The 12,211-nt window shown below is 36.5% G+C and overlaps 1 long non-coding RNA gene across 2 annotated transcripts; it reads right to left on the minus strand.

The window, feature by feature from the left end:
* Positions 1-6,204: 6,204 nt before the first annotated feature.
* Positions 6,205-11,418, minus strand: LOC121416901. 2 transcript variants are annotated; one of them, XR_005970267.1, is made up of 4 exons: positions 11,267-11,418; positions 9,306-9,391; positions 8,645-8,765; positions 6,205-6,812 (listed from the first exon to the last, which is right to left on the minus strand). It is a non-coding gene; the product is annotated as an uncharacterized LOC121416901 (long non-coding RNA). The 2 variants fall into 2 exon arrangements; XR_005970268.1 differs by lacking the exon at positions 9,306-9,391 and having other exon boundaries at positions 11,267-11,412.
* Positions 11,419-12,211: the final 793 nt, after the last annotated feature.

The raw sequence follows: 12,211 nt of genomic DNA on the forward strand, positions 1-12,211 counted from the left end.
CTCTCTGGTATGATAATCGAATGAAAAATTGAACAAAAATTATCTGCTATTCATACACTACTAGACATATAATTAATCAGCAAGCAATGAAATTCAAACAAATCTAAATTGAAAAGAAAGGGGGATATTACTTCTCTTAAACATAATCCTTTCCTTTATCTCTTGCATGGAAATAAACAAGAATTTGCACATAAATTAAAAAAATAATAACAGAGTAAAAAAAACCCTAGCATTTCGTTGAAGTATTTCATTCAATATTGAATATCCACAATTCGAACCTTTTGATAATTCATGATAAAATATATAATATAATACATGCAAGGCAGTACCAAACCAAACATCGTTTTTTATCCATTCCAACAAACATTCCTAAAAGGGGGCGTTTCATTACTCTTCAAACATACATTTATATATTCCTAGGTATGGGAAAATGAAATGTATACAACAAAGGAATATGACATTCAAATGAAGGGTAATAAATGAAAGTAAATGATCTACACCCTGCATGGTTAATCGTTATTTGTATATCTTATCAGGTCTTCACCTCTAAATTGGTTTAATTCGTTCATCTATAAATCATAAAAGTATCATAAAACTATCGATTGAGTGTGAGACCCTTGCATGAACATGACGACGAGAAAATCTCTTTTAATGGGTTAGCAGGGTCGGGCAGGTCATCCAATGACAGTGCCAACTCTCGGGTAATTTGCTTGAGGGAAACACGACCTGCAGGTAAACACTGTATGATCTAGAATTATAACCAGAGCTTGGGATTGTTTCTGCACACGCTCCTCAGTTTTTTAATAAACGTGAAAAAAGAATGACCATATGAATTCCCGTGTTGTCAGCCACACTTTTTCTGCTGAAATCCCACCCCCTCCCAAACACCTGTTTTAATCATGAAATAGAAAAAAGAAGACTGTGAAGTACGTAAGGAACATAAAATTTGATTTATTTGTTTATAGTCCAAAATATAACAAGTTCGCCAGTGGTACAAAAAATACAAGGTAACTGAACTATACATTACAATTACAATCATTCAATTTATCATGACCCCACCTCCCACCCTCCAAAACGTTCCACATCCATATGGTCACTTTTATTCATTACTATATTTTTATGCATACATTTATTCATCCATACTATTAGAAATTTATGTTAAATTCTTTTTCGAAGGAAAATTTATGAGGTTATTGCATTTTGTTTGCTGTGATAATACAAGTTTGCCACTGTACGCTCATTTTTTTCTCGATTTTTTTTCTCCTTCATGTGTATTGGAAGAGCCCAACTGCAGAATAAAAACAATATTTTCTTGGAATGGATCTAACCCAATTTGCAACCACACCAAACCCCTTATGCAACTTAACACTTCATTTATGTATATATTTGTTTGAATATTGAAAATTGATAGGTAATGACAAAAATATAAACCTATGAATTCAATTCAGCTCAATACCCCGAGTCCTCATCATTTGCCCCACCCCCTCTCTCTCGTTATATCCTCTCTCACCCTTCCACTCTCACATGTCTATCTTTCCTTTCCCATTATCCCATTATTGTTCTGTCCTTTGGAGTATAATAACGAACATATTTCATAATCTACTGATGAATATATTTGAAATCCAACAGTGCAGCCTGAGTTTGAAAGAAGCTGGGGTCCGTTTCTTTACCGACCTTAAACAGTTGTAACTTTATCATTATGATAGCGGCCAGTATAAAATGACTCAGCAGTCATTCCCAATCAATGTTACCATGGTTATAATGGCCATAATTTAAAAGTTACCATAGTTATATCTTTACGAAACAGACCCGGATGTTAGCAACGATGACACAATAATTGTTATTCCATCTCTACCTTTCTTTGCCGTTTCTTCCCTTGTGGTATATAGTAGCAATTTACAAACTTACTCTGATTTATACTTACTTCTTTATATATTGGAAATCGAACAGTTTGAGTCTGATGCCCGGGGGGGGGGGGGGCACTCAGTATATAATGCATAGTGGGTATGTGCCGCGGAGGGGACCCCCATTTTTACACTCAAATTTCCGTTCCGAGGCATAGCATTTTTGCCTTGTTGAGAAAAAGAACAAAGAAAGCCGCTCCAAGGCATAGCATTTTCTTCTTATCGAGAAAAAAGAAGAGAGAAATTCGCTCCAAAGCTTCGCATATTTTTCGTTACCCGCTCCGATCGCGTTGAATGAGCTGCAATTTTGGTGAAAAGCGCCGAAGAGCTCCCCGGCGGAGGCCGCGCTACCCTGATAGCAAAAACTGGGTAAAAAGACGTCATATTGACGTTATTTTACGACGAATATCACGTCGTTTTGACGTCGTAAAAAGACGTCTTAAAGTCAAGAATTTGCACCAACGTACGTCGTCATATCAACGTCGTAAAATGACGTGATTATGACGTCTTAATAAGTCGAATACGACGTCTTTATGACGTTTTTACGCCATATTCCTGACCAGTATTACACGTCTTTATGACTTGATTATTACGTCATTAATGGTTACTTATAACGTCTTTATGACGTCTTTATAACGTATTCATTACCAGTATTATACGTCAGAATGACGTCGTATATTGACGTGATTATGATGTCATTAATGGTCACTTATGACATCTTTATGACGTGATTATGACGTAATTAATAGTCACTTTATAACATATTTATGACCAGTATTAGACGTCATCTGGACATGATTTTAAGGTCTTTAATAGTCGACTACGATGTCATAATGACGGAATTTTGACTTATTTTGACGTGATAATGATTTACATATGAAATTGTACATGAAAACACAACTCGAACGTACAGTTAACCTAGCTTAGTTCAAAATACAAATCATGGGTTGATCAGTTCCAATATTTTTACGATTGCAAGATTGACTGTAGGTCCAAGACTTGTCAAGAACAGACAAAACACAAACACCCATACACACAGTCACACGTACACATTAAACGATAAATCAAATACTTATTTCAATTATGAACTCAGTTACAAATATTTTATTAATTCAAGAAATCGCGTAACAAAACTTTTTTTTCCTTTAAGAATACAGTGTGTGGTGTATTCTTGTAAATACAACATACAACAAGTTGGATTTTACTCTTACAGGGTGCGGATTGCTTTCCCAAAAGTTTGACAAGCTAAAAAAAAAGGTAATTTGGCTTTCAGAATTGGCACCCCCCCCCCATTCCGTGTCTGGTCAAAGAACTATGAAACCAGTTACAATGTCTGTTAACAAATACAGAGATACAATTTGGATAAATTGCCTATTCATCTATTGCCAACTCGTCCACTGTGATCATGGCCTACCTCATTTAGTCAAATGACAATTGGTCCATCAACGAAATATCTAACAACCATTTGGTCCAATAATCTTCTAATCACCAGCTTGTCTATGACCATTTCATCTCATAACCAGTTGGTCTAATACCAATTTTCTTTTCCTTCATTTTGTCCGATTAACACTTATTACACTTAGTCCAATTAGACCAAATGGTATGGCAATTAAACCAATTGGTTATTCAGAAAAAATGGTGGGTGGACGAACTGATGGTAAACCAAATGATAGTGTTAGACTGATAAACCCATGTAGAGTCGGTGATATTCAGGTAAATACAATACTGATGTCCAAGAAATATGGCTTCCAAGTACCTTATTTTAAACAAGAAATGGCTTACCCTGAACAATATGTCTGTGAAAATAATACCAGATTTGCAGCGATACTCAAATGGGAGCTCATATTTATTTGGATGTAAGCAACATGTATTCATTTTAACTAAGTATGGTTTGTGATTGTCGCTTAAAAGTTTCACCTTGGTAACAGCAGTTTTCCATATATACATAATAATGAAAAACACCCAAGTTTAAGATGAATACTTCACTTGCATACATGAGTGAAATTCCTGACACCAGAGCCTGACCCAGTTAAAATATTTCTCGATATTGTGTAGCATGAGTTGTACTGCGTGAATATTTTGAATGCTGATATATAAGAAATAATTGCTTACAAGTATCAAAAATTTAACTAAAATGAGTAAATCAAATACCACATAAAATAAATTTTCTCTTTTAAAGGGGAATGTAACCTTTGGAACAAATAGGCTTGTGTAGAAACAGAAAAATCAAAGAATAAGAATAAAGAAAGTTTGAGAAAAATCAGACAAGTAATGAGAAAGTTATGAGCATTTAAATATTGCAATCACTAATGCTATGGAGATCCTCCCATTGGCAATGCGACAAGGATGTGTGATGTCACTGATGAACAACTTTCCCTTTGGTGGACTATAAAATACCCTCAAAATGTCTCTTTTTGCTTTTTCTTATGATGATACAAACTCTTTTCTCCATGAAGTATTCTTAAAAAATATGTATTACATGCCCTCATGTAGAAAGAACACATGATCTATGGATAGATGTGATAAAAGAGGCAATTCAAGTGAAATATATCTAGAGTTGTTCACAAGTGACATCACACATCTTTGTCGCATTGCCAATTTGCTATCTCCATAGCATTAGTGATCGCAATACTCAAATGCTCATAACTTTCTCATTATTTGTCTGATTTTTCTCAAACTTTTGTTGATCTGTTTCTTTGATTTTTCTGTTTTCACACAAGCTATCTTGTTCCAATGGTTTCATTCTCCTTTAAGTGAAATCAACTTTTTGTTGGCGTGGACTTCTCCTTTAAAGTATGTAACAATAAGGATCAGTGCGAACGACCCATCATTTTGCAAGTGCATGCAGACCCAAAATAACTCAAAAACGTGAATTTGTGTACAAATCCAATGCAAATAGTGTTTTTAGTCAAAATTCATAGATTGTATCATTTTTCCATTTACTGCTTAAAATCAATTAAATTTATCTTTTTTATGGTCAAAATGAAGTCCCTGACAATTTCCATTGAAAAAACAATAAAAAACAAAAAGTTCAAAAACAGAGAAATACATAAGAAATTTATAAAACAATAGAATGCTTAAAGACCCTGACCGGTGTAAAAACAATCATATATTAAAATAAAGGTAATGATTCATACAATACAAATATACCAAAGATATTACATATATCTCCTTCCATTTCTGACAAATATTAAATAAAAATCAAAGAAACTGCTCCCCCAAATTACGTTTCGATTGAGCACCCCCACGTCGCCTGGAAATCATGACGTCACGTTGTGTCTGGAGGGTTGTGATTCCATAGGTTTGTGTACAAAAGCATTGGGTATTTTCTTCCATTTCCATGTTATGAATCCATTTTTTTTCGTTTTCAGATGAAAATGTAACTCAAAATTATTCACTGTTCAAATTGTTGTTAACCTACAACTATTCACTACCTTTTTTGTGATTTCTTTGTTTGGCTCTTATTGGGCCTAAATTGCTATGTCAGGAAAAGTTGTTATACATAATCTAAATACAGATAGAATTGAAATCTGCGCCAAATAAGCAGGATATAGAATATGGCAAAAACTATCAATTCAAGCTTGTGGGAAAAAATATATGTGATATCCCTCTGTGATAGAAGTGAAGAAAATGAAATGCGTTATCTGGAAAGCAAAAAAATCACCCATTTTTTCTGTGTACAAACCTATGGAATCACGACGCTTCTTACACAACGTGACGTCACGGTCTCGAGGCAGGTGAAAAGCACAATAAAGCCTATTTTCTAAACGGGGTTCGAAGCCCGATAATTGGAATATTCTTAAGCAAAATACTCAGCTGGGAAGCGGTGAAAATGCATAAAGCATACCTTTCTGTATTTAGTAGCTTATAAGCTTTCGATTGGTATATAATTTGTCAGTTTCATTTTTTGGTCCGGTCTGGATCTTTAAGAAAATAAATGTGATGTTGAAATTTTTTAAAAATAAATTTGATCAGATGCCTATCTAGATTATGTGAAACAAAAAGTAGCATTTTAGGGGCATTATTTTATTGATTAGAGCAAACTTATGATGTTACGCATACATGTATATTGGCAAATTAATGAGCAATGAGATTTTTCACAGAATTATATATATTAAAATTTTGTAGATAATGCCATGGGTAACGCGCGTGCCAATTTCCGTCGCGATCGCGCGATGGACGACCGAGATCATAAGGGGGGGGGGGCTGAATCAGGCCCCCCCCCCCAGTCTTCTTAGGTGTTGAAATAGCCCAGTCTATTTATGGTTAATAATCAATTAGCACAAAGGAAAGGTTCACTAGTCGTTCTTAAAATCAATCTTAACTTACTAACAGATTTATGAATCAGCCCACTGCACTCTAATGATGAGCAGACCAAGTTGCTCCTGAAAAATGTATTGTACTACATAATTATTTATTCCTATGTAAAGCATCTCTTAAATTATTATCCCCCTAAGTATAAGATTACCGGTAGACCAATTACTCTCTGCCAAAGACAATGGATCTGTTCTATGTTTCATATGATAAAATACAAAAGAACGTCTTTGATCCTCATTTGACTTGTGTTTTGCATATTAATGTTTTTTGAAACTCAAAATATCATAACCTTCTTATCTTAGTCAGATTTTGATGAAATTATCAGTGCTTCTTTGGTTTTTCTCTATTTTAATATTCATATTACGTTATGCTGGAGTCTACCTTTTCTTTGATAGGCTCCATTGTAATTTGGCAATGTAATTGGTCTGTTATATATTGGGGATAGCACAGATACCGTTTATAATATGTGCAAGCTTTATGCACTCTCATTGGCGTATGAAGGATACCTGCAGGGTTGCTAGAAACCATATTCTATGTTTGATTGATCATCCATCTCTGAACTCATCAAGGAAGTACTTTATCTTGTGACACCTGTAAAAAAATAAAAAGGGGGTATTGAAAAACTTATAATAAACATAGCCAAACTATTTCATCTGCATGCAAAACTTAATGGTTTCAATTATCAATTCTTTTTATCGCATATTGCCAAAAGTCAGTGATCTACATTATCACTATCGATATCAATATCCATTGATATGAATATCAACATCAGGTGAGGGAGGACATTTGCTTATTCAGTTTATTTTATTCCAATCGCTCAGCTGAAAACTTTCATATTCTGTTATATGAAATATGTAAAAATGAAAGGGTGCTAATTGCATTCACCTTTGTTTACCAGTCTAAACATTGTAGTAGAAAAAAAAATGAGGGCATAAATGGGGCACTTAATAAGAGGTGAAAGAGGGGACACTGCAGAAGAGATATTTCACTATAAAAAAGGAGCGCAAGAGTGCAATAAAGACAATTTGAATCAATATTCAATTAAAGGAAAAACTCATAGAAGGGAACAGGGGTAGTATTTTGAGATCCATTTCATCTCTGAAAAAGAATCCCTTAAAATCCCTTTGAATTGATATTCTTCTAAGAACAATTTCATCTTCATTTTATTATCTCTCTAAGACACACCCATTTGTGAAGCAACATCCAATGAGAAAGGCTGTAAATAAAATGCAGCAGTCTCATCTCATTCATCCAATGAAAATCTTTTACGCCAGATGTGGATTTAATCTTTTAATTAGTTACATATGTAAAATTGCATAATTGATGTGTAATGTCGTTTGATAGTGTCCCTAATCCCCGAAAGAGAGTAACATGGTCCAATAAAATCATTGTCATTGTCTTTGCAAAAGCAAACAATACTCTTATTCTTATCATTGTTTAGATGTCTATTTCGCATCATAAAAATTGTCTAAGTTGCAAAAACAAACAATACTCTTATCATTGTTAAGATGTCACTTTTGCATCATTTTATGCATAATTTCAGAGAAAAATTTATTAAACTAGTCTTTTGAAATTTTTCATTAACCCCAATTCTGCCAGGGGAGGGAGAGGGCCATAATGCCCCCCCTCGACAATTTTTGCGATATCTGCTGCGCAAATTTTTTTGACCTCGCCGCTCACTGACTTTTTACTTTTAAGTTTCGCATAAATTATGAGACCAAATTTGTGACACCCGGGTGCGCGGTTACGACATTACACGTCAAAATGTAAGTGTATTTTTCATGTACAAATCCAATGCAAATAGTGTACCGGGTATTTAGCAAAAATTCAGAAACGTATCATTATTTCTACTTTTACTGATTAAACATTATTAATTTTGCCTTGTTTAAAAAAAAGAAATACATAAGAAATTAAAAAAGCAATAAAATACATAAGAAATTGGTCTTGGTACCAGGATTTTTTCATTCACAATTGTTAGGAATGCTATAAAGAATATTTCACCAAAAATAGCATTCTATGAGCTTTATTTAGTGAATCAGAGCAAAAAGTATGATTTCATGAATAAAATACATAAGTTTCATGAATAAATTAGAAAATTAATTCCTACAAAATAAAAGAATTCAGTGAAATTTACCAATGGAACTGCGTTGGAAATGTCACTCTCTACCATCATGCAAATTTTCATTGTGATAGCGCAATCCGTGCCTGAGATCTTAAGGGGGGCCCTAATGCCCCCAAGAATCAAAATACCCCAGGAGATTTAGGGTTAATCTACAGGAATAATGTTGGAGTATCAGTCACTGTCAATGATTATATTACTTTCCTTCATTCTCATTTTAACTTTGGAACAAATAAACTGAATCAAACATGGAGCTCATGTTCATGTAAAAAAAATCCCTTCCAAAAGTGATAATTGTACTCACCACTACACAAAACAGCATATTTGCATGACTTTTGTTCCATCAGTCCATGTTGATGAAATCAGGATTGACACTGAATTAAATGTGGAGAGTAGAGTTGTTCCAACTGTCCCAGATGATGTCACTGAAATTGAAATGATTATTTATTTAGTCTATCGAGGTATACATGTCCTAAAGCTTCAGGTACTCACCACTCATTGCACATGCAATTTCAATGGCAAATGCACAATCTTCGTGACTGTAGTGCGACAAACGACTCCTTTAGTATTAATATTTTGTACATAAAATTGCAAATTGTAGAGAAAACAAAAAATGCAGTTTTTTAGGTGTATGCACCTTCATTTATATTTTTCCAACAATAGAACATGTTTTAAAAACTGAGAACTGAGGAACAAGAAAAAAAATTCCATGATAAATCGAGTGTGTAGTAGCTATAAGGACACCTTCAAAATCGGGCGGCAAAATTTAAAGGTGTTTGGAAAAGATGGAAGCGATATTTTGGTTTGAGATATTTTCTAATCATAGTAAATTAATATATGATTTGCCACTTTTGGTTAGTGTCCATCACTACCAATTTTCAGACAGGGATTATTTTTTAGAAAAAACACATCTCTTCTGAATAGGGTCTATGTACAATTACATTTATAAGCAAGGCCATGCCTACCTCAAGTGATGTTCGAGCAGGCTTTTCTCCTCTTCATTACCGCTCCACTTCCCCGAACTTCAAGTCGGTGAACTCGTTCAGATACTCTGAGTGGCAAAGGTGGGGAAAAATGCATATTTATTGTAAAAAATATCCCCCAAAAGACATCAACAATAAATAAAAGCTGGATTTCTTGCTCTAATCCTCCGGTTACCTCAATAAGACAAAATGCTGTGCCTTGAAATGGAAATTTTAGTGTAAAAAAGGGGGTCCCCACTGCGGCACATGCCCACCACACATTATGCACTAAGTACCTTGGCTCTAAGACCAAGTCTAAGTCAAGAGTAAGAAATTAAACTTGGCGCTAATGCAGTTTCGCACCGGCCGGTTACCAGCATACCTCATCACCAATATTTGTTCCCAAATGTCATGACAAGTCTCTCAGTCACATTTCGATGTCAATATATCCACCACTTTTCAAAATATCGTGATCGGGAATGGCTGTATTTCGGCTTCGATCTCAACGTCGTTGATCGACACGGCGTAGACATCGCTTCGCAGATCGCTTGGATTCACCGTGCACCGTAATGTTGATATGAACTGAAGTTAGCAACCAAATCATGCGAGAATGTGGCGAACAAACTGCCAGCATGCCGCATGCGAATCTATGTTCGCATGATTTGGTTGCTAACTTCCGTTCATATCAACATTACGGTGCACGGTGAATCCAAGCGATCCGCGAAGCGACACGGCGTAGACATCGCTTCGCGGATCGCTTGGATTCACCGTGCACCATAATGTTGATATGAACTGAAGTTAGCAACCAAATCATGCGAGAATGTTTCGAACAAACTGCCAGCATGCCGCATGCGAATCTATGTTCGCATGATTTGGTTGCTAACTTCAGTTCATATCAACATTACGGTGCACGGTGAATCCAAGCGATCCGCGAAGCGACACGGCGTAGACATCGCTTCGCAGATCGCTTGGATTCAACGTGCAATGTAATGTTGATATGAACTGAAGTTAGCAACCAAATCATGCGAAAATGTGGCGAACAAACTGCCAGCATGCCGCATGCGAATCTATGTTCGCATGATTTGGTTGCTAACTTCAGTTCATATCAACATTACGGTGCACGGTGAATCCAAGCGATCCGCGAAGCGATGTCGATCAACGACGTTGAGATCGAAGACGAAATACAGCCATTCCCGATCACAATATTTTGAAAAGTGGTGGATGTATTGACATCGAAATGTGACTGAGAGACTTGTCATGACATTTGGTAACAAGTATTGGTGATTAGGTGTGCTGGTAATCGGCCGGTGCGAAACTGCATTAGCGCCTTAAACTTTAATGCATTGTTGGTGGGGGGGGGGGGTAATTTTTACAATAAATAGGGCCTATTCATTTTATTTTTCCCACCTTTGAAACTCGGAGTATCCGAATTACAAGTTCACCGAGTTGAGGTTCGGGTAGGTGGAGCGCAGTGTAGCGGTGGTTAAGTGGAGCCTGCACGAACATCACTTGAATTGAAGGTACATGTTATAGGCCAAGCCAAAGCCTTAGGCCTATGAAAAAGGCAAGGAAAGGGCACTGTGCAGAGCACCACCACCATGCCATGGCTGACAACGTCCACACCATACAAATTAGAGAATAGGGTCTAAAATTATTCTTTGAGATCAAATTTAAGAAGTCATAAGAATGTATTTCAACGTTTGATGATTGGTTTTAAAGATGAAAGCAAAGAAAAAGTTTTCACATGTTCACAGTCCAAACAGCAAACGCCACGGCTCGAGAGCCGTTGTCATCGCCACAACTCTAGGGTTCGACTTCACGTACCGTACCGTGCGGTACTTACGCCGGCACGCACAATACCGCAGGTTGAAATAACTTCATCAGTGATAGGTTATTCTGATTTCTACTGATACTCCAGCTAATTTAGACATATATAGAATATTAGTATACATGTAAATGCTTACCCTGAAGTGTCTTGACATGTCAAAAAAGGGCAGGCAGTCAATTGAGAACAAGTTATTACGGACGTCGATTGCACGATCCAGCACTTTGACTCGACTTCGTTCATTAACGGTTGCATTTTCAAATACACGAATCACGTGCGCGCTCTGCTGACGATCGGACTTGGCATCTAGTCTTCGAACATTCGAAACATGTTTTGGTTGAAGTGTCAAATGAAATATCAATTTTCGACGACGACCTACCCGGGCGACCTACAGAACCTTTAAACATTTAGGCTAAAGAAAACACCGGGAGAAAAATAAAGGGAATATTTTGAAAACGTATTTGTTGTATGCATTGGCGGCGGAAGCCAACAAAATTTAGGGGGGGGTCCATCTGAAATTTTGGGATGCATGGTCCATCTGAAATTTAGGGATGGACGCAGGCAAAAAAAATGACATTTGAATTTAGGGGAGTGGATTACCAAAAATATTTGACAAGCAAAAAAAAGGGGGGTTATCAACCTAAATTTTAGGGAGGGGGGGGGGGACACAAACATTTCAGGGATGGGTGGGGGCCCACGTGAATTAAGGGGGATGCATGCAGGAAACAAAGTAGACAAGCAAAAAAAAAGTTATTATATCAACAAACAAATTAGAAGGGGGGAACGTCCCCCCCTTCTGTCCCCCCGCGCTTTCGCTGCCTATGGTTGTATATATATAAATGTTTTCATAATGACGTCATATAAAATTGTAAATGCACTCGTTGTGAAGGTGTTGTGGCTCAGTGGATAAGTCTGCGGACTGTGAACCACAAGGACCGGGGTTCAAATCCCACCGCAGCACGTCCTTTGGCAAGGCGTTTATCTACAATTGCCACTCTCGACCCAGGTGTAGTAAATGGGTACCCGGTAGGAAGAAATTCCTTGGAATGCTCGATGCGCCCGATCAGGGTAGCCGTGCTAAAGC

The sequence above is a fragment of the Lytechinus variegatus genome, chromosome 6 (genome assembly GCF_018143015.1).
Source record: "Lytechinus variegatus isolate NC3 chromosome 6, Lvar_3.0, whole genome shotgun sequence".
NCBI lineage: Eukaryota > Metazoa > Echinodermata > Echinoidea > Temnopleuroida > Toxopneustidae > Lytechinus > Lytechinus variegatus.